The sequence below is a fragment of the Bos indicus genome, chromosome 3 (assembly GCF_029378745.1).
Source record: "Bos indicus isolate NIAB-ARS_2022 breed Sahiwal x Tharparkar chromosome 3, NIAB-ARS_B.indTharparkar_mat_pri_1.0, whole genome shotgun sequence".
Taxonomy (NCBI): domain Eukaryota; kingdom Metazoa; phylum Chordata; class Mammalia; order Artiodactyla; family Bovidae; genus Bos; species Bos indicus.
Genome location: NC_091762.1, coordinates 65201611 through 65226587, shown reverse-complemented (window position 1 = coordinate 65226587; position 24977 = coordinate 65201611).

Genomic DNA, 24977 nt, shown 5'->3' with positions numbered 1-24977 from the left:
CTGATATAGTCCTACTCAGTGCAAAGACAAGACGAGAAAAGGTGAAAACTGATGTAGACTTCATGGGATTGTCTAAAGCTAATAATATTGGCTTTAACGAGCCATTCAGGTGTTGCTTACATGATAATCACACATTCTACAGAGTGGTGAAAGAAAACGTTGAAAGCATGGGCTCCCAGAAGAATGAGCTATGATCAGGTAGTGGAGAGTGAAGAAACATTCTGTCAAGTGATGTGCCAGATTAATTTGCTGGGACTGCTAGGGCAGCATCTGTCCAGGTACATGCATGAGATGACTGACTGTCATGAAGACCAAAAGTTCATAGAGGATCAGAAGCCTGAAGTATCCAGGCTTGTTGACCTACCTCTTCCATCTCCTTAATGTCTATGATATTATTTAATACTTCAGTGAATACTGCCATTCCCTAGTCTTCAAGGAACTGTCTCTTAGAACCCACAAGACAATTCCGATATTCTCCACCCTCAGTTCACATGAGAAAAGTCTGGCTAAAAACAAGGAGGAAAAAAAAGTGAAAGTGAGGACAAAAAATATTATTATCTGACCTTTAGGATTTGAATAAGATCACTGTTTGTTTGTTTGTTTAATCTTGGGCTAGCAAGTCTGTTTAATGTCATCTTCACCAGCAGGCATCAAAGCCATAGCCTGTTCCCAGCTGCCCCAGATTGGAGACCTTGGGTTACCAGAGTAAGCCCTTCACAAACCAGCTATGGGTGCTGTGATCCCTGGGGTGAGCCACTCCCAGAGTGGAGAGCCCAGTTCTGCCTTTTGCACCAGTTCACTCTTGTGGGTACCATCGCAGTATGGGGGCTTCTGGGTGGCCTTGCAGGTACAGCGTGCCACCATGCAGGTCTCCTGGGCCTTGAACTTCAGTGGGGATAGTCCAGGGCATTTGAAGAAGTGGGAGCCATCACAGAGGACTACTTTTTGCTGTGGCCACACACACACCACTTGTAGGTTTTCCCAGCCACCAGCTCCACCTTGATGGGTGTTTTTAGGGCCACCACGGACTTGGCTGGGGTTTTGGGGAACCATTGGGCCAGCCAGGAGGTGATGCCCCCGTCTCTGGTTCACCGTCCAGGCCGCCGGCCACACGGGCATCCCAATGCTGCACACAGAGCCCATGGCATGCCCGGTGCTGCCACCGTGCCATGCTGGCTCCACCAAGATCACTGTTTTTAATAATGTCTTTTGAGTTACTTATAAGTGTGTGTGTGTGTGTGTGTGTATCTGCTTTTAAAACAAAACAATATATTGTGTGACTGAATAGGTCTTGGTCCATTTATTCATCTTCTTTTCTTTTATCAATAAAGATGCATTTTTTCATGAATAAGAAAAAAATCCTTTTTGCTCTAATAAAATAGTGGAATGAACTTCAGTATGGTTCGGTCAAGCTGTTCTCATTGTTATCAAGATTCTGGATCTGTTTCTCTGATTTACTGTGCTCTGCTTAGTATCAATTTCATTCATAACTGGATTTATTATGACAGCATAAATAATTGCAACATTTTACTATCCAGATCAACACACCTGGAAGAACACCTTTTTTTTTTTTCCCAGGCAAATCAAGCTAAAGTTCCGAAGTATACTATGTTAAGGCCTTTATAGGTCTCTTACCGGCCCTCTGGGCTTCCCTGGTGGCTCAGTGGAATCTGCCTGCCAATGCAAGAGACACAATTTCCATCCCTGGGTTAGGGAGATCCCCCTGAGAAGGAATTGGCAACTCATCCAGTATTCTTGCTTGAAATCACATAGACAGAGGAGTCTGGCAGGCTCCAGTCCATGGGGTTGCAAGAGTCTGACAGAACTTAGTGACTAAACATCAACAACCTGCCCATTAATGTGACCACTTGGATAGAACAAATTATTTAGTTCTCACACCTCACTTGGTCATGGGGTGAAGTCTGACTCCCCATCACAGCTCCTCGGGGTAGAAGGTGGATGCTGAAGAGGAAACCAGAAATAACCCATTTGTTTTATTGTCTCTTTTTCTTCTTCTTTTATTTTTTAAATTTTATTTTGGTGGCACTGTCCAGCATGTGTATGATCTTAGTTCCTGGCATGGGATGGAACCTGTGCCCCTGACACTGAGATCTTGGAGTCTTCACTACTAGACTGCTAGGGAAGTCCCTGTTTTATTGGTTCTTCTTATAAATCATACATCATTCTTAAAAGTGTTTATTTTACCCTGTGAAATTTTACTGTCAATATATAAAACATTTAAATTAACTGGTCAAATCAAGGACCAATTCCAGTGTCCTGATATCTTTTTCTCCAAGCATTAAGCAGTTGTGCTAACCTTCCAGCAATATACTTCATAAAGATTTTAACCTTTAAAAAATTATATTGCTCTCAATCTGAAAGAATATATGCATACCAGAATCATCTTTCCTTATTTGACATTCCTATTGCCTTGAGATTATATCAATATGCTCTAGTGTTTCTGAAGGTTGTAAAAATTAAAATCCATACAAGAATTAAAAAATAAAAATACACAGTTGGGAGAGGCAAGAACTTAATTTGTTTAAGTTGGTTACTTTTCTCATTCTTAGCAATCTTACTAGATATTTTCTTTCACTCTCTGGAATTAATGTTATTTTCTTTATTCTCCCCATTTTTTATTTTGAGAAAATATTATAGCAGAATTTCATTTTACTTATTTCCACACAATGTTCACTTTTGTGCCCTGTACTTTCTACTACCATTAATTCTACTGTTATGAAGAAACTGACCAAATTTTATCACTGACCCAAAACCACACAGGTTAAAATTTAAGTAGTGATGATGTGGTGTTAATGGAGCTTGTGAATATTTATTATTGAAAGATCCAAGGTGGCTTGGCCACATGGAACGTATTGTTCCTGTCTTATTCTGCACCATATGGAGAGTTCACATTTGCATTTTAACCTAATCAAATATCAAATATTAATACAATCAGGAGGGGTCTAAATATTTTGAGAGTACTGTGACTTTTTAGATTATAAATATGAATAATAGACTTGGCTAAGTTACAAAACTTAAATATAATCATAGCTTTGGGCATTTTTCTGTTTTCTATTAAAAAAACCTTCCCTTGTGCTTGTCCTGAATATAATTAATGTATGTTTCTAATCACAAATGTGCATAAAATAGTGAAGAAAATAGTCCCAGGTTACCAGATTTTATTTAAAATCAGTGTCTTCTTTCCTATGGAAATGTAGCATAACTGAATTTGATTAAAAATGTTCTTAATATTTTACATTAAATATTTAACAGTTTATAAACAAATAAGGCCATGACCAGCTATTCTTCATTTGTATTAGATGTGTTAATGTGGTTAGTATAGATGTAATCTTTTACCATTTAAAATGCTGATATCAGCATAGGACCAATATAGAAGTATTTACTTTTGTAGTGCAAATTCTGTATATATTATGTGAAGTATCTTGCAGTCAATCATACTTTACTATTTTTGACAATATATATTAAAACAGTTGATGAACAATATGTTTTATTTAAGAGTCCTGAAGTTCTCTTCTAGTGAACTGCTCCTTGAAGACTGATATTGATCACCACTTGATATAGTTTAGAGTGCATTTTCTACTTATTGAGAAGACATCCAGGAAAAAATGACATATAATACAAAGATTAAGGTCATGATGCATATAGCAAAGGAATAAAGTAAAAGTGTCAGAATATTTTAGTATAAGATATAGAACATACATTGGGTTTTTTAAACTTTATGGTTTTGTTTTTGGTAAACAGGGTGAATCTATCAAGGAAAAATATCTGATATAGTTTGATATACTACTTGATATAGTTTGAATAGGATATGACACACGGAGTAGATCTTATGAAACATTTCAATTATGTTTGACATAATAAAATAAACTTACTCAGAAAACCAACCGTTTTTTTCTGAATATGACAGTAAAATCCTGCTCTATACAAAGTTATTTTGTTCTGAATTGGAGAGTCTTTTTGGAGCAATTAATTTTCTGCACAGTATATGCAGGTCAGGCAGCAACAGTTAGAATTGGACATGGAGCAACAGACTGGTTCCAAATAGGAAAAGAAGTACGTCAAGGCTGTATATCATCATCCTGCTTATTTAACTTCTCTGCAGAGTACATCATGAGAAACGCTGGGCTGGAAGAAGCACAAGTTGAAATCAAGATTGCCAGGAGAAATATCAATAACCTCAGATATGCAGATGATACCACCCTTATGGCAGAATGTGAAGAGGAACTAAAAAGCCTCTTGATGAAGGTGAAAGAGGAGAATGAAAAAGTTGGCTTAAAGTTCAACATTCAGAAAACTAAGATCATGGCATCTGGTCCCATCACTTCATGGAAAATAGATGGGGAAACAGTGGAAACAGTGTCAGACTTTATTTTTGGGGGCTCCAAAATCACTGCAGATGATGATTGCAGCCATGAAATTAAAAGATGCTTACTCCTTAAAAGGAAAGTTATGACCAACCTAGATAGCATATTAAAAAGCAGAGATATTGCTTTGCCAACAAAGGTCCATCTAGTCAAGACTATGGTTTTTCCAGTGGTCATGTATGGGTGAAAGAGTTGGACTGTGCATAAGCTGAGTGCCAAAGAATTGATGCTTTTGAACTGTGGTGTTGGAGAAGACTCTTGAGAGTCCCTTGGACTGCAAGGAGATCCAACCAGTCTCTTCTAAAGGAGATCAGTTATTGGTGTTCATTGGAAGGGCTGATGTTGAAGCTGAAATTCCAATACTTTGGCCACCTCATGTGAAGAGTTGACTTATTGGAAAAGACCCTGATGCTTGGAGGGATTGGGAGCAGGAAGAGAAGGGGATGACAGAGGATGAGATGGCTGGATGGCATCACTGACTCAATGGACATGAGTTTGAGTAAACTCCGGGAGTTAGTGATGTACAGGGAGGCATGGTATGCTACGATTCATGGGGTCACAAGGAGTTGGACACAACTGAGTGACTGAACTGAACTGAACTGAAGCAAGGTTTGAATAGTGCAATACAATATAAAGCATTTCATTTTCACTTTGGCCGGTGTAGTGAAAAAAAAAAAATGCTGTTGGTCTCTGGAATTTAGAAAAAGAAAGTTAAATAATGCTAGTTGGATAAAAGCAACAAATATGTAGAAGCAGATTCACTTGAAGTTAGTAAATATGGGCTGAATTCTGGACCAAATAGACAGTATGACTAAATTCACTTGCCAACTGAATGACCACAGGAATTTTGGACATCAACCTCTTAACTTCTTTGGACATTAATTTCCCCATCCATAAAATGGACATTATAATAATACAGCTAAATAGAGCTCTGCTTATACACAGAAAGCATTCAGTAAGCATAAGCTAGTATTTTTGACCAAGGGAGTAAGAAGAAAATTTCAGCTTTTGGTAGTCTATGTTCACAGAATAACTATTACACTGGAAATCAATGTTCTATATTTTCTTCTCAAATATTTAGAACTGAAGGACACATAGCTTTAATTTTGCAGTCATTTAATCTTCCAAATCTCATTATTTTAGTGGTAAAATTCTTTGCTCACTTTTAAAAACAGGTAAATAGTCAAATTTAAAATAAAATAATTGAACAATAACAACTTTTCTACATCAGAGGAGGCTACTGACTTAAGATGGTTATAAGCTCATGCCTTAAATACTATTAAAGGTATATTATGTACATTTGAAATCAAATGACAAAGTGTTAGTTATTTTGTGTATAGTCTTCTTCTCCATATAGGTTATCTTCAACTTCCCAGCTGTTATGAATTTATTCTGGTAATTATAGGTTAACTAATTGATAGATATGTAGAATGTTTATTTTGAAATGCCAAGTAATTACATTTCAAGATGCTTCATTAAGTTAGAGAGATGGGAAGATGATAGTCACTTTATTATTTTAAGATTACCATTGATATATAGATTGCAGCAATATGTAGGAAAACTGTTCAGGATTTGAAATAGAGGCTCAAAATAAATTTGGGAAAAATGAATTTCAGTTTAAATTGGGAATTTTAAGTTATTCTAATTAATTCCTATTTTTCATAGGGATTCTTACAACAGCTTTCACATTTTAAATTCTCCAAAACAAAGTTGATTTCAAAACTTCTACCCCTTATCTTTCTGTGCTGGTTTTAAAGTCAGGCTCTATAGGATTCACTCGAAGGGTTCAAAGAATATTGAGAAAGGATGCATAATTCCATTTAAATTAAATAATACAAAATTATTTTTATGTATATATTTATCCTAAGAGAAGACATAATAAATTTGGCTTAATAAATATAAATGACAAAAATGCCAATTCATATTGAAAAACAGTATTGAAAATCAGATTATTGTGTTTTTAAAATCAGAGATGAGGTTTATTTTAGATTTAATTTATCAAGAGGAAAAACAAGCCCTCTTTCCTAAAGTGTCACACATTGCATAGTTTTTATTAGTACACTAGAAAAAGCATCACTTTTTTTCTTGTTTATTTATTTGAGATTATAGCATTGAACTATATACATTGCTATGTAGAAAATAGATAGCTAGTGGGAAGTTGCTGGATATCACAGGTAGCTCAGCCTGGTTCCCTCTGAAGATGTACAGGAATGCAATGGGGGAAGGGAGGGAGGCTTAAAAGGGAGTGGACATGTGTATACTTATGACTGATTCATGTTACTGTACAGCAGAAACAAATACAACATTGTAAAGCAATTATCCTCCAATTAAAATGTTTAAAAATGAGTAAAGTACCATTTTTAAACACGGAATTGTATATAGATAAAATTCAATTTACTAATTTGTTCAACTTTATACATATTTTTGAGCTGCAAACAGATATACAATTTATTTTTATTATTGTAATATAATGTAATGAATGTCCTCCCTCCAAATTTGCCTGATTCAGAAAATACATCTACTTTATATGTGTTTATTCTGTTCAAAATTCATTATAGGCAAGGGAAAACTAATGATACTTCACTCTTTTATCAGAAAATGGAGCCTATAATGAACTTGAGGGAGCATGAAATGAAAGTGTTATTTGCTCAGTCGTGTCCCACTCTTTGCAACCCCATAGACTGTAGTCCACCAGGCTCCTGTTGTCTATGGAATTCTTAGGCAAGAATACTGGATTGGGTAGCCATTCCCTTCTCCAAGGCATTTTCCCCACCCAGGGATAGAACCTGTATTTCCTGCATTACAGGCCGATTCTTTACCATGTAACGTTGTTGCTGTTGTTAAGTCGCTGCAGTCGTGTCCGGCTCTAGGGGACCCCATAGACAGCAGCCCAACAGGTTCCCCCCTCCCTGGGATTCTCCAGGCAAGAACACTGGAGTGGGTTGCCATTTCCTTCTCCAATGCGTGAAAGTGAAGTCGCTCAGTTGTGTCCGACTCTTCGCGACCCCATGGACTGCAGCCTACCGGGCTCCTCCATCCGTGGGATTCTCCAGGAAAAAGTACTGGAGTGGGGCGCCATCGCCTTCTCCGACCATGCAACATTAGGGACTGGCAAAATATTATACCTTGAAAAAGATAGAATGGAACTAACAGTAAAGGTGAGTGGATCTCTTTATTTACTCAGGAAATAAAGAGATACTCAAAATACTCAGGGTTTTGAACAAAATCGTATAGCTGAAAGTTACATTTTTTTCTTTTTTTTCAATTCTGGGAAATATGGGTAATCTCTCTGGCTTATTTCATAGAGTTGTTATCAATGTGAAGCAAATCAAATATTTGTCAAGTTGTTTGAAATCAAAGATAAGGGAAGATATTAACATGTATTTGGCTATGATCAATCACAGTTTGGATTGATCACTACAAACTGTGGAAAATTCTGAAAGAGATGAGAATACCACACCACCTGACTTGCCTCTTGAGAAACCTGTATGCAGGTCAGGAAGCAACAGTTAGAATGACATGGAACAACAGACTGGTTCCAAATAGGAAAAGGAGTACGTCAAGGCTGTATATTGTCACCCTGCTTATTTAACTTATAGGCAGAGTACATCATGAGAAACGCTGGGCTGGAAGAAGCACAAGCTGGACTCAAGATTGCCGGGAGAAATATCAATAACCTCAGATATGCAGATGACACCACCCTTATGGCAGAAAGTGAAGAGGAACTAAAGAGTCTCTTGATCAAAGTGAAAGAGGAGAGTGAAAAAGTTGGCTTAAAGCTCAATATTCAGAAAACGAAGGTCATGGCATCCAGTCCCATCATTTCATGGCAAATAGATGGGGAAACAGTGGAAACAGTGGCTGACTTTATTTTTCTGGGCTCCAAAATCACTGGATGGTGATTGCAGTCACGAAATTAAAGGACGCTTGTTCCTTGGAAGGAAAGTTATGACCAACCCGGACAGCATATTAAAAAGCAGAGATATTACTTTGCTGGCAAAGGTCTGTCTAGTCAAGGCTATGGTTTTTCCAGTAGTCATGTATGGATGTGAGAGTTGGACTGTGAAGAAAGCTGAGCACTGAAGAATTGATGCTTTTGAACTGTGGTGTTAGAGAAGACTCTTGAGAGTCCCTTGGACTGCCAGGAGATCCAACCAGTCCATCCTAAAGGAGATCAGTTCTGGGTGTTTATTGGAGGGATTGATGTTGAATCTTAAACTCCAATACTTTGGCCACCTGATGCATAGAGCTGACTTATTGGAAAAGACCCTGATGCTGGGAAAGATTGAAGGCCGGAGGAGAAGGGGATGACAGAGGATGAGATGTTTGGATGGCATCGCTGACTCAATGGACATGAGTTTGAGTGAACTCCAAGAGTTGGTGATGGACAGGGATGCCTGGCGTGCTGGGCTTCATAGGGTTGCAAAGAGTCTGACATGATTGAGCGACTGAACTGAACTGAATCACAGTTTGCATAACAGCACAAAATACAAAATATCCAATTTTATTTTTTATTTCTGTGACCATTATCATTGGCATCTAAATCTACCTTGCTGAATTTTGCGTTGGCCTAATGTGGTTACCACTTCCAAAAATTTATGTTTGCCCTCTCTACCACTCATAGAACATTCAGCCTGAATCTGTTTCAGTTCATGTTAAAGTTTGTCCTGAATTGCTTTCAGATGCAAGGCAGCTGAAACTTATTTAATAGAAAACCTAAGGGCAGTTGAGTGCTGCTGCATTCTTGGCAAGTTTTAGGCATATCTAATTTCAAATTTTAGGCATGTATAAGAAAAAAGGGTGTCAGAGTGAGATTCAGAGTACAGTGTTCATTTTATCAAAGAGAAGAGACTATGATCATAGCATTCTGGTACTTCATTTACTAAATACATTGTTTTTTTATTAATATCTTTGGAAAGTTGCTTCAGCTCAATTCTCTGAATTTTAAAGCATAAATATAAGTTCAAAATGTGCAATGTGCTGTACAATAAAGTAGAATCGCAATGGACTTAGCCCAGAACATCTGTTCTCCTTGCCAATACCCCTATGGGCATACCCTTTAGTCTTTTGTTTTTAGATGACAGCAGACCATGGTGATAATGAAATTTCTAAAATAAACACAACTACTCTCTCTGGAAATTTGGTTCCACCTATTCTCTTTAAAAAATTCATTTAAATCAACTAAAATGAAAGTGCTTAACAAGGGCATACTATGAGTTTAGGAGTTTCTTTCTAACACATCCAAAGTTTTCTTCAATTTGTATTATAAAAACGATGCCTTGATCAGATCTCACCAATTCAAAATGCTGGTTTTAAAGGTTAACTTGAAGCATTTGGCAAGAGATAAAATACATTTTTTTTTAAATTTCTTAATTTGATGGTTTTAAAAAATTTCTAACAAAGCCCTAACTGAACAGGCTGTGACCTTCTTGGTCATGTTAATCAACTATTATTTGCAGTTTGGGGCCTCTCAAGTGGCTCAGTGGTAAAGAATTTGCCTGCCAACCCAGTTAGACAGGAGACATAGGTTTGATCCCTGGGTCAGGAAGATCCCATGGAGGAGGAAATGTCAACCCACTCCAGTATTCTTTGCCTGGAAAAGCCCATGGACAGAGGATACTGGCAGGCTGCAGTCCATGGGGTTGTAAAGAACTGGACACAACTGGAGCATGCATGCTAATCCCCTATAATTTAAATATTTTAAAACACATTAATAAAAATAAAACTCAAAGCTATCAAAATTCATTAGTTACCAAATGAACAATATTCCTATGGCATTTATTTAGGTAAAGCAAGCTGATTTACATTTTTTATATGGGTATTTTGGCTATGTGTAGACATAACCTACATATTTTGGAGAAGGAAATGGCAACCCACTCCAGTGTTATTGCCTGGAGAATCCCAGGGACGGGGGAGCCTGGTGGGCTGCTGTCTATGGAGTCTCGCAGAGTCGGACACGACTGAAGCAACTTAGCAGCAGCAGCAGCAGCAACCTACATATTTACTATGCTTTGATCACAGTGCACTCTAACATTCCCAGGAAAAATAATATGTTGCTGCTAAGTTGCTTCAGTCATGTCCGACTCTTTGCAACCCAATGAATTGCAGCATGCCAGGCCTCCCTGTCCATCACCAACTCCCAGAGTTCACTCAAATTCATGTCCATCTAGTCAGTGATATCATCTAGCCATCTCGTCCTCTGTCGTCCCCTTCTTCTTCTGCCCCCAATCCCTCCCAGCATCAGGGTTTTTTCCAATGAGTCAACTCTTCACATGAGGTGGCCAAAGTATTGGAGTTTCAGCTTCAGCATCAGTCCTTCCAATGAACACCCAGGACTGATCTCCTTTAGGATGGACTGGTTGGATGTCTTTGCAGTCCAAGGGACTCTCAAGAGTCTTCTCCAACACCACAGTTCAAAAGCATCAATTCTTCGGCACTCAGCTTTTTTCACAGTCCAACTCTCACATTCATATATGACCACTGAAAAAACCATAGCTTTGACTAGATGGACCTTTGTCAGCAAAGTAATATTTCTGCTTTTCTCTATGCTATCTAGGTTGGTCATAACTTTCCTTTCAAGGAGTAAGCGTCTTTTAATTTCATGGCTGCAATCACCATCTGCAGTGATTTTGGAGCCCCCCAAAATAAAGTCTGACATTGTTTCCACTGTTTCCCCATCTGTTTCCCATGAAGTGATGGGACCGGATGCCACGATCTTAGTTTTCTGAATGCTTGTTCATTAAATTTACATGGAAAATGCAGGGGAAAGTGCATTCATTTACTTGGATAATTGAGGCCTCAAGCTAGATCATTTCAGTAACTTTACAGATAATTGAGGCAAGATTTTACTTTTTTCTTTCCTATAGTTCATGAACCAAGAACTTCCAGATGTTCAAGCTGTATTTAGAAAAGGCAGAGGAACCAGAGATCAAACTGCCAACATCTATTGAATTATAGAAAAAAGAAGAGAGTTCCAGAAAAGCATTTACTTCTGCTTTATCAACTATGCCACAGCCTCTGACTGTGTGGAACACAACAAACTGTAGAAAATACTTAAAGAGATGGGAATACCAGACCATCTTACCTGCGTCCTGAGAAATCTGTATGCAGGTCAAGAAGCAACAAGTAGAACTGGAGATGCAATAACAGACTGGTTCCAAATTGGGAAAGGAGTACATCAGCTGTATATTGTACCTTGCTTATTTAACTTATATGCAGAGTACATCATTTGAAATGCTGAGCTGGACAAAGCAGAACCTGGAATAAAGATTGCTGGGAGAAATATCAGTAACCTCAGATATGTAGATGATGCCACTCTTATGGCAGAAACCAAAAAGGAACTAAAGAGCCTCTTGATGAAAGTGAAAGAGGAGAGTGAAAAAGTTGGCTTAAAACTCAACATTCAAAAAATGAAGATCATGGCATCTGGTTCAATCACTTCATGACACATAGATGGGGAAACAAAGGAAACAGTGACAGACTATATTTTCTTGAGCTCCAAAATCACTGCAGATGGTGACCAGCCATGAAATTTAAATACACTTCCTCCATGGAAGAAAAGCTATGACCAACCTAGACAGCTTATTAAAAAGCAGAGACATTACTTTGCCAACAAGGGTCTATCTAGTAAAAACTATGGTTTTCCCAGTAGTCATGTATGGGTATGAGAGTTGGACCATGAAGAAAGCTGAGTACTGAAGAATTGATGCTTTTGAACTGCAATGTTGGAGAAGACTCTTGAGAGTCCCTTGGACTGCAAGGAGATCCAACCAGTCCATCCTAAAGGAAATCAGTCCTGAATATTCACTGGATGGACTGATGCTGAAGCTGAAGCGCCAATACTTTGGTCACTTGATGCAAAGAGCTGACTTATATGAAAAGACTCTGATACTGGGAAGGATTGAAGGCAGGAGGAGAAGGGGACGACAGAGGATGAGATTGTTGGATGGCATCACTGATTTGATGGACATGAGTTTGTTCAAGCCCCGGGAGTTGGTGATGGATAGGAAAGCCTGTTGTGCTTAGTCATGGGGTTGCAAAGAGTCAGACACTACTGAGCAACTGAACTGAACTGATCCTTAAATGATCTTGATAATTGCTTCTTTTTCACTTGATTTTATGTGGGAAGAAATAAAGTAGAAAAATTCCTCATAGTTTTCAAAATATTTTTTCCTATTGCCATTTTGCTCAAAAAGTCCTTTTTTTTTTGCATTATATCTGAGAGACTTAATAAATAATAGTTAACTGATTCCCTCCAAAGAATGAAGTTGTAGGGATACACACACACACAAATGTATATCTTGTGTGTATATGAACATGTGTACTTTTACACATATGGGCTTCCCTGGCGGCTTAGTGGTAAAGCACCCTCCTACCAATGCTAGAGACACTGGTTTTATCCCTGAGTTGGAAAGATCCCCTGCAGAAGGAAACAGTAGCCCACTGCAGACACCATGACTTAGTGGCTAAGCAACTATTACATATATCAAATCCAATAGAGATAAAAATTCCCAATCAGGAAAATATTACATATATCAAATCCAGTAGAGATAAAAGAATCCCAGTCATCTAGTCACTATATATATATATATATATATATATATATATATATATATATATATAGTGGGTATAGGGTTAGGGTTAGGGTTGTATATAGGGTTATATATATATATATATATATATATATATAGTGGGTTTCTCTGGTGGTTCAGGCAGTAAAGCATCTACCTGCAATGCAATAGACCTGGTTTCAATTCCTGGGTTAAGAGGATCCCATGGAGAAGAGAATGGAAACCCACTCCAGTATTCCTACTTGGAGAATTCCATGGGGAGAGTAGCCTTGCCAGCTACTGCCATGAAGTTGCAGCGTCAGACACAACTGAGTGACTAACACATTCACTTCTCACTTTTCATACATATATAGTATTACATGTATGTTATATGTGTATAAACATATATATAATAGTTGGCAATGGGAGCAACACAAGCAGTTAGGTGAGAAGCTGATGACATAGCAATGGGTTGCCTTTATATGTGGCACACCTTTGATGGTAAACTATAGAAACAGCACAGAACCAAATATCAGGACATTAGAAAGTCTCCTAGCAAGCCTCCACAGAGGGCCTATTGGTGGACTTTGTCAATGAAACAGAAACCATGTATGAGTCTGTTTGGGCACTCCACACCTCATTTTCCCAGTCATCTGAAATTTATCCTATTCCAATAAAAATTTACTTATTTTCAAAAAGATCATGTTTTCTCTTAGGCCTCCTGAACCTATAGTCATTAAAGTGTCAATCAACATGATAGCTTCTTTCTGTCTTCCTCATATATTTTGATATTTATTTTCTCTGCCTCTACCACGCATTCCAAAGATGGGTATCTGGACTAGTATTACCCAACAGAACTTTCTGCACTGAGAGAGTTGTCTTAATTCTGCACTGTCCATTTCAATAATCTTTAGCTATATGTGTTAATGAGTTATGGCTAATGCAACTGTGGGACTGTATTTTTAGTTTTGTTTAGGTTTAATTGCTCAACATGTAAATTGAGATATCCACAGTGGCTTATGGTTATCATATAGGAAAGTGAAGCTGTGGACCTTGACATTACTATAAATGTATAAAGTACAACATCACAATGTAAAGCATTCTACTCTTGGTCCATCAGTCCAGCTCCTATAATCTAATACTTTGCTTAAATATTTGATCAGACTCAGCAAGTACTCTAGCCTACTCTTAGCTGCTTCTTAGAGTTACTTCCTTCTTTCTTAGTTAAATTTTATTGTATATTATTGTGATCACTATCTTGTGCCATTTCTCTTCTGTTGTACTCCACTGATAAAACTACAATCTCTAACCCAACTTATTGTAAATTCCATATGAAAGTGAAGTAAGCCAGAAAGAAAAATACCAATACAGTATACTAACACATATATATGGAATTTAGAAAGATGGTAACAATAACCCTGTATATGAGACAGCAAAAGAGACACTGATGTATAGAACAGTCTTCTGGACTCTGTGGGAGAGGGTGGGATGATTTGGGAGAATGGCATTGAAACATGTATAATATCATATATGAAATGAGTTGCCAGTCCAGGTTTGATGTACGATACTGGATGTTTGGGGCTGGTGCACTGGGATGATCCAAAGGGATGGTACGGGGAGGGAGGAGGGAGGAGGGTTCAAGATGGGGAACACGTGTATACCAGTGGTGGATTCATTTTGATATATGGCAAAACCAATACAATATTGTAAAGTTAAAAATAAAAATAAAAAAAAGAAGACTCATTAAATGGTCTGGAAGAAAAAAAAAAAAAAAACACAGATGTGCTGACCCTTCTCCTTTCAAATTTAAGACCGTGTATTATTCTACACTTTCAAAGTAATCTTATTATGCCTTTATTATTGTTCATGCTCCTGCTTGTGAGAATGACCAGTTCATATCATAAGTCTCCACAAATATCAAAATTCCTTCTTCTATCCTCAGTGACACTTGATTATATCACCTAACAGTTCACTGAGGAAGGAAGAATTATCAGATAAGTCTACTTCATCAACTTAGTGAAAAATCCTACCTACATCTTGTTGAATGTCCTTCCTTTTTCTGAAATGCACCTAAAGAATGCCAAACTTAGCAATTTTATACTTACTGTACTCTGTCTCCTAAAAATTGTCTTAAGTTGGCTTGCTTCCTGTTATTCTTAGTTTAAAGTAAAAGGGCATCCCCTTAGTGGGACCTTCTTTGATATACCCCCTCCCTTGATTGAACCCATTAATATCCATCTCGTTTTCTTGCTTGATTGTTTTTATGGTATGATGACTTCATGAATGTATTTTGTCTGTTGGTTTACTTGTATACAGTCTGTCTTCTCTATGAGATTAGTTAAGCTCTTTATGAGCATGGGTAGGTACTGTGTGTTAGTTACTTTATCCTCAGCAATTCGAATAGTGCCTAGAATATTGGAGGACTCTAAAATACTTATTGAATGGATAAATAAGGGTAGGGAATGAGATCAAAGAAATTGTTCTTTTGTGCTCAGCTCAACCAAAGTATCATCTTCTTTTGAATTATTCCCTCTTCTCTACTCATGCCCACAGTTCTAGAAAAAGTGTCTCTCTTCAAAGAGTTGGACACGACTGAGAGACTGAGCACTATCTTTGTGGTAGTTTAGTCACTAAGTTCTGTCTGACTCTTATGACCCCATGACTTGTAGGCTTCCAGGCTCCTCTGTCCATGGGATTCTCCAGGCAAGAATAGCGGAGTGGGTAGCCATTTCTTTCTCCAGGGGACCTCTCCAACCCAGGGAATGAACGCTGACCACCTGTATTACAGGAGGTCTCCTGCACTATACGTGGATTCTTAACAGACTGAGCCACCAGGAAAGCCTGAGCACTATCCATAGTCTAATATAATAATATCTCATAGTAAACAGTTTATTGATACATTTGTCACAAACTTTCTTAAATTTAGAGATCTCAAAATGCCATACTGGGCTATTTTTCTTCTTTCCCTAATGCCCTTTGCCTGTTGACATTCATCTCTACTGTTTACTTCATATCCTTTTACCAAGCATTATCCTTCTTCAAAATTTCCTATCACAGTAAACAGAACACCAGACACTTAGCATCTTAGCTATGAGATGTTATGACTAAATCTTTTCCTTTTCTTCCCATATTTAAATCCTCACCAAATCTTGACAGTTCTGTTTCCAAAACACATTGGAAAACACTTCACTTCTTTTTGTCACTACTGCCTTGCCTCTTGTCCATTTATCATTCTGGCATGAACTTTTGAAATAACCAAATAACTAGTCCCTTTGGTCTACAATTTCCCCCCTCCAGTCTGTTTTCCACATTGTGGTTGAATGGTTCATTTAAATAGAACATCTGATTATATTACTCTACTGCTATAAATTATCCTTTAATTATTGTAAAAATTATTTAATGAAGACCTATATTTAATAGCTGACATGGTCTAAACATACCTACCTCTCCAGAATTGAGAAACACCACTCTCCTATGCCTTTTCTTTACTCCAGCCTCAGTACCTTACCTTGCCATTGTCATTTTTTCCACCTATGTGAGCATTTACTTGGAGGCTATCTGTATTTCTAAACTTTCTAATTATCACCTCTTATTTATCTTTCAGATCTGAAGATCAAGTGTTACTTCATGAAGAAAGACTCTCATCCCAGCTCACCTCTGTCCTCATGCTCCTATGGACTCTTATAATTCCCTAAATTTACAAATATCTGAATGCTTATAAATTGAAAGCAATAGACCACAGTGGCATGTTTTGCTGCACACTTGATTTTATTTCTCATGAAATACATCCTTAAAATTCTGTAAAACTGTGTAAACTTTCTTTTATTGTTTCTTCAAAACTACTGTGTGAATCAAGGCAGGCTAAACATCATCGCCAATTCACAGGTAAGGAAACTGCAATTCAGATTTCAAGGGCTGAATGACAGAAGCAATACTTGAAGCTAGGTGCCCTGACACTAATCTCATAGTATTTTTTTAGGGCTGGACAATCATGTGTGTTAGTGTAGTAATAACTGATATCTAAATACATACATATATATATATATATATATATACATATATATATATTTGTGTGTGTGTGTGTGTGTGTTAGTTGCTCAGTCATGTTAGACTCTGCAACCCCATGAACTGAAGTCCACCAGGCTCCTCTGTCCATGGAATTCTCCAGGCAAGAATACTGGAGTGGTTACCCATTCCTTTCTCCAGGGGATCTTTCTGACTCAGGGATCATTCCTGCATTGCTGGCAGATTCTTTACCATCTGAGCCACCAGGGCCAGACATCAAAGTGAACAGATAAAACTAACATCCTTAGAATTTATAGTACTATTTTGTTTATAGAATTTTTTTGTAGTTAAATGGCCTGATTTTCATTTAACTTGACCTTGTATTATATTCCTGATGGTAGTGCACAACTTTTTAGTAAAGAGAGGAAGAAAAAACTTCTTGTTAGGATTCAGGCTTCAAGCTGTTGCAAGAACAAATTATTCTATGCTTACAATTCATTGTATAATAAACACTTTTAAACGGAAAAATATACATCTTATATTCAATGAAGTGTTGTTTTCTTAGAAACTTATGAACAACAAGGATTTGAAAACAATTTTGCCACACATGACTTATGAATAAATTCTCTCTTCGTTGTAGAAGGCACCATCTTTGCCCCGTTATTAGATGAAATAAACCCAAGGACAAAAGAAATCAAGAGGTAATCCTTTTGGCAATCTTGTCATGCAGTTTCTGCAAAACATTCCCTGCAGTGCAGGATTGTTCAAAGCTTCACATGCTGAGTCTTGCTTGCTGTGCGAAAAAAACTAGCTGCCTCTTGCTGAGAAAGATTTTCTGGAAAGGAAAAGGAACTGAGTGACTTGCTATGTCAGTATGGCCCAAGGTCTTGACAGGCCATAGTCCATGTCTCAGTGATCCACTGTATTTGTTTCACAAATGCTGCACCCTGATTGGTTGAAGGTACCTAGCCTTGAGAAGAAAACATCTCATTTAATGTTACCCTCTTTTTTCCAAAGAGCCTCTTCTGCTACACCAGCCTCTTATTTTCCAAACTTTTTTTCTCTCTGCTTCCTTAATCCTATTAGCACTTGATGTCAGAAAACATGAGACATTATTAAACTACAAAAATACATAATTCTAATAAATTTGTAATACAGATAAAATGCAAATACTCAAGGTTATGCAAGAAAGTTCCATCTTATGAGATTTCCAGACTCAGTGACAGTGTATTAAAACTTTACATGCTTTGGGGAAAAATATCTGGGATTGAAGAATGACCCTTTGCCACTGTTATTCACTTTGAGAACTAAAGGTAAAGATTGACAGGGAAAGTTCTTGAGAAGAGCTGTTGCCAAAAAGAGGACAAAATTTTGCTATATAGGAAACTGAGTGTGTTGTGTTATAGGTTGCCTCTTAGTCGATTGTCATGCATTCATATAGTTGAAAAAACTGATTCGGCATCCTAATGTAAATAGTACAAAGGAGATATACATAAACAGTCCATAGATATGGTTTGATTTATTATGTGATTTGATTTTAATAGTATATTATGGGACCAAAATTTTTAACCATAGCATAACATTTAAAAAATATTTAAAACTGCTATTTGACTATTCTTTTACAAAGATTTTCTCTCCTCATTATATGATCAAGAATTGCAAAATTTAGAATTCTAAAAGCTCTATTAAATATCACCTCTCTCTTAGTTTTCAGACAAAGAGATAAACAGCTCAAAATTGGTCAAAATTCCCCATATGTAGTTAGTATGGAGAGGACTTTGCCTCATTAAAGGCTAGTGACCTCTATTGGATGACATCTTATATTGTGCTTTATTTATTTGGCTTCCATATTTAGTATGCAAAAAAAATCCAAAATATCATAGGACCAAATGTAAAGCATGAAAGGTAAAAAACAAAATGAAGACATATTTCAAATTTAACTTTCAATAACAGAAACTTGATTTCTGTGGTTGAAATTATTCACCATTTAGATGAGTACTACAAAACATTTCTTTAAAACATCAAGTTTCTTGACTAATGAATAATTATCATCTTGACCTTTTTATTTCTTCAAATTAAGCATCAAGTTTAGTTTAAGCTTCAAATTTAAGCCCCTTGAAATATTTATGGTTATTGTAAATTAAAACAAATGTTGAAAAGAAAATTATATTAAATATAGGGTTTGTTGTTATTTGTTGTTTGAATCACTAAGTTGTGTCTGACTCTTTGTGGCCCCATGGACTGTAGACTGCTAGGCTCCTCTGTCCATGGAATTTCCCAGGCAAGAATCCTGAAGTAGATGTAGCTATATTTAAAAATCTTAAAGAACTGTAGATGCTCAATAAATATTTTTAAACAAATTTTGTGGTTTCAGATATACTGTAGCCTCTAGAAAATTTCCCCTAATTTTTATTTATTTATTTATTTTACTTTACAATATTGTATTGGTTTTGCCATACATCAACATGCATCCGCCACGGGTGTACACGTGTTCCCTATCCTGAACCCGCGTCCTACCTCCCTCCCCATGCCATCCCTCTGGGTCATCCCAGGGCACCAGTCCCAAGCTTCCTGTATCCTGCATCAAACCTGGACTGGTGATTCATTTCTTATATGATATTATGCATGTTTTAATGCCATTCTCTCAAATCATCCCCCCTCCCCTCCCACAGAGTCCAAAAGACTGTTCTATACATCTGTGTCTCTTTTGCTGTCTCGCATACAGGGTTGTCGTTACCATCTTTCTAAATTCCATATATATCTGTTAGTATACTGTATTGGTGTTTTTCTTTCTGGCTTACTTCACTCCCTATAATAGTCTCCTAATGTTAACATTTTAATAACCATGGTGCATTCATCAAGGCAAAGAAAGTTACATAGATGAATTACTATTAACTGAAGATTTCACTAATTTTTTCATAAATATCTTTTTCTGTTCTAGCATCTAACCCAAGGTACCACACTGCATTTAATCATTGTGTCTATTCTCCTCTGGTCTCTGGCAATTCCTATGTCTTTATTTCAAACAACATTGTTCGTTTTGAAGGGAAGAAATTAGGTGTAATGTGGAATATCCTTGATCTTTGATTGGTCTGATGATTTTTTCATGCTTAGATTGGAGTTAGAGGTCTTAGAGAAGAATACCACAGGGATGAAGTGACCTTCTTTATGCATCATATCAGAGATTACATGATATCAATGGCATATTCTTGGTGATGTTAATCTTGAAGAAATTAATATTCTCCAGATGCTTCCACTGCCATTTCCTCCTTTCATACTTAATCCTTGAAGTAAGTGATACTTTCAGCTCACACTCAAGTAGAAGAGAATCAAGCACTAATTTCTGGAAAAAACAATATCTAATTTATTCTGAATTCTTCTGTGAGAAAGGTTTGTCTCAATTTATTTATTTTTTATTTAAGATGTAGCAATTTCACTGTTGTATACAATTTACATTTTCTTCTATGATTCTAATTTTCTAATTTTAAACTTAACTGGATGACCCACAATTCTTTTCTTTTGTTTTTCCTGAGAACCTGAAGTGAATGGGAGTAAAGAATTTACATTGTCTTTAAAATGTGTTTTCTTATCTGATCTATTAGAATCCAAATGCCAGAAAAACCCATGCATATCTTCAGTAGGAAATCATGGTAGAAGGAAATTTGATGTCCAAATATGGACCAAGAAAATAAGTTTTATGCTGAATAGTCCGGATAAAGCTATCAGTCTACGTCATTAAAGATACACATGTACCTTCTAAGATAGGAGCTATGACAGCCAAAAATAATATCTTGAGCATTTTGAGATGTAACCAAACACAACGGTTTCTTTTTTGCATGCTAACAGATGGACTATAACAAATTGAAATTGCAACTACATTCCACAAACAGGGAACATATTTTCTAAAAGCCTCAGCTTCAAGGGATTTGAGTTTATGCTTTGGAAGGACTAAATAGCCTGCTCATTGTGACCTCAATGGGCAACAAGGGACATATAGAGACAATAGATCCTGCACACATATTGGTCTATGACTGTTAAGTGCCTTATAAGTGAGAAACAAAACTTTAGAATCAATAGAGATTTTTATGGGAAGCCAATGAAGAGATTTTCAATTAAAGGGTAATATGTTCAAACAGATGAATTCCTGTAAGGATGTGGCTGGCTACATTCAACAGAGAATATGTTTTGGAAAGAGCACAGCTTTGCTTACCCATATGTAGAAAGTTTGAGTGATCTCCCAACTTTATAAAAATATATTGTTAATACCACATAGAAGATATTTATATCATAAGAAAAGTTTCTCATGATGAGATAATGGATTAGGAAATATTTTGTAAGTGGTAAAATCCTCACAAATGTTAGTAAAGATTATTAGAGTTATTACATAACGATTCTCAATTTACAGCTTGTAAGAGGTGTCAGTTTAATGACAATTTTTACTTAATAATGCTGACAGCAGGGAACTATGATTTCACCCATAAGTGAAATATTTAGCTTTGAGATATTTTACATTTTTTCCACCCTCTTTAATAAATCTTGTCTAGATGAGATTAACATTTTCCAACAATGGAATTATTCTTGCATCAACTGACTTTTACCTACTCCATGTAGAGTTAGGCAGGGACATGACAGTTCACCCGACGGCCTATGTTTACGTTTTCAGTCAAAAGTGACACTGACAGCAAAGTAAGAAGCTCTTGCACTGAAAGTTCCTTTTAACCCACCAAAGTGTTCATAATCACAACCTGAAACAGAAAGATAAAAGTGACAGGAGGAGATAGATCCTTAGTTTTGTTGATACTTTGCATGAATTTCTCGAACTGTCATCTCCATTCACATAGTCACTCTGCTTTAAATGCTTTCGTTTTTCCCTGCTTCCCTGTGTTCGTCTATGATCCCCTTGTTGCTGCTGTTCAGTCGCTCAGTTGTGTCCAACTCTTTGTGACCCCAGGGACTGCCGCATGTACATAGGCTTCCCTGTCCACCATCTCCTGGAGTTTGCTCAAACTCATGTCCATTGAATGAGGTGATGCCATCCAAACAACTCATCCTCTATTGTCTCCTTATCCTCCTGCCTTCAGTCTTTCCCAGCATCAGGGTCTTTTTCAATGAGTCAGCTCTTCCCATCAGGTGGCCAAAATATTGGAACTCCAGCTTCAGCATCAGTCCTTCCAGTGAATATTAAGGGTTTATTTACTTTAGGATTGACTGATTTGATCTCTATGCAGTCCTGGGGACTCTCAAGAGTCTTCTCCAGCAACACAGTTTGACGGCATCAGTTCTTTGGTGTTCAGTCTTTTTTATTGTCCAGCTCTCGCATGCATACAGACCTTTGTTGGCAAAGTACTGTCTCTGCTTTTTAATATGCTGTCTAGGTTTGTCATTGCTTCCTTCCAAGGAACAAATTTTTTTTTTAAATTTTATGGCTGCAGTCACCATCTGCAGCGATTTTGGAGCTTAAGAAAATAAAGTCTGTCACTGTTTCCATTGTTTCCCCATCTATTTGCCATGAAATGATGATACTGGATGCCATGATTTTCATTTTGTTTCACTCTTCTCTTTCACCCTTATCAAGTGGCTGTTTAATTCCTCTTTGCTTTCTGCTATAAGGGTGGTGTCTTCTGCATATCTGAGGTTATTATTTCTCCGGGCAATCTTAATTCCAGCTTGTGCTTCTTCCAGCCCAGCGTTTCTCATGATGTACTCTATATACAAGTTAAATAAGCAGGGTGACAATATACAGCCTTGACATACTCCTTTTCCAATTTGGAACCAGCCCATTGTTCCATATCTGGTTCTAACTGTTGCTTCTTGACCTGCATATTGGTTTCTCAGGAGACAGGTAAGGTGGTTTGGTATTCCCATCTCTTAAGAATTTTCCACAGTTTGTTGTGATCCACACATTCAAAAGCTTTAGCATAATCAATGAAACAGAAGTAGATGTAGTCAGTGAAGCAGAATCAGAAGCGTCTACTTCTGATCCCCTTGCATTCTACAAATCATTTCTCAGAACTTCTGTGGGGATGAGCTTTCTAAAGTCTAATCTGATCATATCATCCTTTGTCTTAAAACCCTCTAATAGTTTCCTGTATCTCTCATGATGGAAAATGAAATTGATTAGCAGGTCCTGTGCAGCCCTTCATCACCTGGGATTTGCTTTCCTCTCCACACTCCTCTGACCTGGCTTCTAAGTGTTTGCAATAATGAGCTGCTTCCCTTGTCTGTTTTCAGGCCCTATTTCCCCAGTCTTCTACCTTTCTGTCCTTCATGCATGTTGCTTCTTCAATCTGGAACAATTTCCAGTCTTTTGTGGAGATTCTCATGTATCTTAGAATGGTTTGAGTTCCCTGTGGGTGTTTCCATTGCCACTTTATGCATGTCTCGTTATGTGCATTTGTACAGTTTCTATTTGTCCTCTTGTCTGTCTTCTCCACCAGATAAAAAGCTGCTTGGTCAGGGGCTATGCTCTAAGTCTTATTCCCAATTTACAGTTGATATTTATTAAATATTTGCTAAATATACACCAAGACTATGTTTTCAAGTATATTGTCAAGTAAATGATGTATTTGAAAAAAAAACATATATTTTCATGCTGTGTACATGACTTCAGTTTAATAATGTATTAAGGTTTATAAAATATTTGGAAAAACTATAGCGTTCGTAAAAATATTTTATCAGTCTTTCTTAGTTTTTTTTACAGTTTTCACAACTTTCTTTCAAAATTAACTTTTATATCTTTTTCATAATCTCAGTCTGATAATTTATGAGTTTGATGAATTTTTTATCAACAGCTTGTGAGTGATGTTCCAGATACATAAAAGTAATTGTAATTAACTTTTCTACTTAAAACATTTCGATCTGGAATTTCTTACATGTAGATTATACAACATGTATGAAATTAATAGTAGACTGGCCACTTGATGAAGAGCATAGTACACTTAAAAAAAATAAACTGATAAGCAAAACATAAGCCATTCATTAAGAAGGTACATTCAACAAGGAGGTGATTGATTTGAGATAAAATGAGGCACAAATCACAACTGGGCTCAACATCCTCATAAGTGCTGAAACATAAAGGACCCCATTGAAAGAAAACTAATAATGGAATAACTACTCTGGTATTTTTGGGGAAACCCTATTTTGTGTAAGGCAAGATTACAATAACTGAGGATGTTTAGAAATCTGGAACTAAATCAATAAATGGCACTCTCTTTTTTTTTTCTTTTAATCAAATCTCTACCTTTAAGAGCTCTCCCATGGTCAGGGAAGCTGTTACCACCTGAGAATCAGGACAGTGGTTCACTTCCCACCAAATTGTCTTGCACAGTAACGTAAATGGAAAACTATCTCTTGCTATCAATAGCACTGTATTTTAATAACAATAACTCAAAAATCAGTAATGCCAATTTACAAACAACAGGCACTTTACAAGTATTATCTTCCTTAACTATAAATACCTACAAAGAGAAACTGTGTTACATTTTACATAAATATGCAAATATAGAGATAAAAATAACATGTTCAGGGTAACTAAAAAGTAACAGGGCAAGACTTCAAAATCATGTCCCTTTGGATTCATAGCCCAAGATCTTAGCCAAGGAAAATAACACATAGTTTCAGAAAAGGAAAGTCACATATAAACTTTATTTTGGAAAAAATGCAACTGTCTGTACTCATTTGGCTTTCAAACACCCATTTCTTTCAAAATAAAGTAGCCTATTCTACTTCCAAATAAGGACATGCATTTTTGTTTTGTTTTCAAGTTAGGACTTGTTTTGTTCTGATGAGATCTCTGGAGGTAGTTTAGACATTTAAAAGTGATGTGAAGATAAAGTGATCATTTTATCACCACACACTGTATTCAGTTTAGACATGTGGCTATTTTGGTGGGTGTTATTCTTTTTTTAGGGCATTGTGATTGACAGAAATTACATCGGGATCACACACAAAAAATTAAGACTTGTAACCCTAGGGAAGCATCATGTACAGGTAAGAAAAATGGAGATTCTTGTAACCATTCTCTTTTGAGAACAATAGA